This window comes from Lytechinus pictus, chromosome 6 (assembly GCF_037042905.1).
Source record: "Lytechinus pictus isolate F3 Inbred chromosome 6, Lp3.0, whole genome shotgun sequence".
Lineage (NCBI taxonomy): Eukaryota > Metazoa > Echinodermata > Echinoidea > Temnopleuroida > Toxopneustidae > Lytechinus > Lytechinus pictus.
This window is the reverse complement of record NC_087250.1, coordinates 3054166-3057382: the sequence shown is the minus strand read 5'-3', so window position 1 is coordinate 3057382 and position 3217 is coordinate 3054166. Positions and strand designations below refer to the sequence as shown.

The window sequence follows — 3217 nt, the reverse complement described above, 5'->3', positions numbered from 1 at the left end:
CTTCCCCTTGTAGTAACTTTGGTGATTATGGAGATTTAACGCAAAATGTCATTATAAGGATAGACTGTTGATTGTAGATGGGTGATTATGAAGTATTAATGCAAAATGTTATTATGAGGATAGACTGTTGATTGTAGATTGACCTTCAGGCCTAGTACAAATTGCAGATTAGTTTATTTATTATATTGCGTTGTGATTTCTACAATGCAATAGGTTCGGTATCGGTTGATAATCATTGTTCACATCTACCAACTGAACCCTTCCACATGCAAGAGAATGTATTCAAATCATCATACTTCAAGTACGCAATAAAAATGAGTATGATATAATAGAACATGAAAAAAAAGTTGATCAGTGTAATCAAGGCCAAAATAAACCATATAAACTTTAAGGTTCGTGTAAATAGAGCTTTATGATATAGTTTACAAGTGTGTAAGACTGTGAGCGCATGTAGGACTGAGGCGTCCCATTCCACGATGTAATCGTCCAAATAACAGCGAAACCATATCTGAGATCCAGTTTAAAAAATTGAATTATTTTTTCCCAAAGAATTATGCTAATATATCAAATTGTCTCTGCACAATATGTGTTTCGATATTGGTTCAATAATGCTGAAAAAATAAAATAAAAGAAAACAAAAATTATGGTTATCCTCATAATCAGCTAATCTACACATGCGGTGTATTTCACATACTCCATATCATAGCATCAGAGATCGAAGCCTTGGGTGATTTGAAGCTGGAAACATGCTTTAACACCTTTATTAAACTCATTTTCAAAGAGTGTCAAGATGCCTTTATTATTGTGAGTTGTGTATTGTATTGTAATTCACTACTATTGTTCAATTTTTTTTCCAACGCAGATAATTAAAGTGGAAATGTAATTATGACGATTGGTAAAATCGTGGCGTACGATCGCGGAGGAGAGCGCGCTGTCGGCTTTTCCTCATGCGGAAAGCCAAAGACCTGTTCTAATCAAATCGTTCAAATTAGGCTGATTATGGTTATTTACATTTCATTACCAATAAAAGAAGAACGCCACAATATAAGGAGATGTACTTTGGCTCAACTGATAATTCGGTAGAGTCGGGTCGTACTTGAATATCCAGACATAACTATCCAAACTTTAGCGAAGATCTCACTTGTGTATAAGAATGGTTTGTATGACGTCTTTTTCACAATTATAATGTTTTTAGTCCTATTCATTTTTACGCACCTTTGAGCTGGATGCTGGCAGGAAAAATAGTCACACATTTCCACATCTAGACTAGTTCACACACATAATTATGTATCTATACAGACATATGCATGTTTCTCCTTCGTTCTTAACTATTTGAGTTACATTGTATTACACTTTTTCTTATGTTATTGTTACAATTGAGGGATTAATCATTCGACTGTGTTTCTTGCGACAACATTTTAATTATTGAGCAATATTTTTGGAAAATTTAAGCGATACTCATACATGCATTCGATTTGCTTATAGTTGTAAGGCAAATAAATACCTTTATCTCTCATTTCATCAATATTATTCATTATTATCATATCTTCACCATTTTTATAATTAATAATTGTCAATAATAATAATAAAAACATTCACAGCACATAAATTAAAAAAAAGTTGTTGTACACGATTTCTCACATTAATGTAACACGTGAACTGTACATGTGTAATATTTCACAGTTTGTTAAATTTTCGTTTCTCTTTCTTCCTCTTTAAGCATTATTTAGGGGTGACGGCCTTCTCTGTGTTCGTCATACTGAACCACGAGTTTTACGGTAAGACATAACGTTAAACCCTTTCAAACTTACTCGGGGACCATTTTATTTGTACAAATAATGTTGTTATTACTTTAAACAAATGGTAAGGAGAAAGAGGAATGATCGAAAAATACGCCGGACCTCCTTATTATTTTTTTTTTTAATGCAACTCTCTTGCGCGGCCTTAGTCCATTAATTGCACTATAAAAAGTATTTTGTAGATCATGCGTAAAATATCACCTTCATATTTTACAGCTCTTTATAGGCTGAAATCTAAAAAAAAATAAACAAGGAGAAAGCATACAGACAAAGAAGAGCAAGAAGAAGAAAAAAGAAAGAAAAGAAGTTACGCCAGTGTCAGCCAGCTTCTTATTTATCCTTCGTTTTTTCCCTCATGATTACCCTGAAGCAGGTGTATTCGGTGGCCAAACATGTGAAACAATACCAGACATCGCCTGCCCTCAAACCATTTCCGAGCACACCGGGGAATTAGTGCAGCCTCTTCCCAAGTATCTAACTCGTGATCATCCTGAATATGAAGTCAGAACACCACCGGCGATGAGAGATAAAGTCAACCTATACTGCGCACATCCAGGTAGGCCTACGATTGCTACTTTGACCGAGCACAAAACCCTTGCAACAGGTCGGCTTGTACCAAAAATAGAAGAAATGATCAACAAAAGTTCAGGAACAATTGGACAAGCAATAAAGAACGTTATGAATATCTGAATTTCTAAATTACTAATTCTGTTAAAATGGAGATCCTCCTATTAGCAATACCACTCAGATTTGTGAAGTCGCAGAACTACAAATTTCCCCTTTTGTTTATTGATAATATACCCCGAAACTTAATTGTTTTTTTAAATCCATTCTTATGATAGTACAAGCTCTTCGTCATTGGCTTTTTTACGAAGCCTCAAATAAACTTCCCCCTGGACCAATAAAAACAAGACTATGTCATCTAAAATGGATATACCTCATAAAAGAACATTTAAAAGTAATTGAGGAGTTTTTATAAGTATGATACATGTATCACAAATGTTGGTCGCAATCACATAGGAAGAATGTCCACCTCATTAGCAATCTCAACACTCACATGCTGATTATTTTATTACTTGTTATTTTTTTTTCAACTTTCATTGATTTCTTTCATCGATTGTACTGCTTTCACAAAAATTTCTTGGTCTTCGTTATTCCGACAACGAAATAGGAGTCGGTATTTCGGAGGTTTTTTAATCAAAAGATGAAATAAGGTTTATTATTTTAACGGTTCGTTGATCCGAAAAGTGACATAATATGTGACTAAAACAGGAAACCAGAGCATCAAGCGTGGGGGGACACCGTTTAAAGGAGAATGAAACTCTTGGAGCAAGTTAGCTTTTGTGAAAGCAGAAAAATCAAAGAATAAGATCAACAAAAGTTTGAGTAAAATAGGACTAGCAATAGAAGAGTTATGA

At 34.2% G+C, this 3217-nt stretch overlaps 1 long non-coding RNA gene across 1 annotated transcript; it reads left to right on the top strand.

Annotated features, from left to right (window-relative positions):
* Positions 1-1038: 1038 nt before the first annotated feature.
* Positions 1039-2349, top strand: LOC135154386 (uncharacterized). The gene is made up of 3 exons (XR_010293782.1): positions 1039-1156; positions 1721-1778; positions 2173-2349. It is a non-coding gene; the product is annotated as an uncharacterized LOC135154386 (long non-coding RNA).
* Positions 2350-3217: the final 868 nt, after the last annotated feature.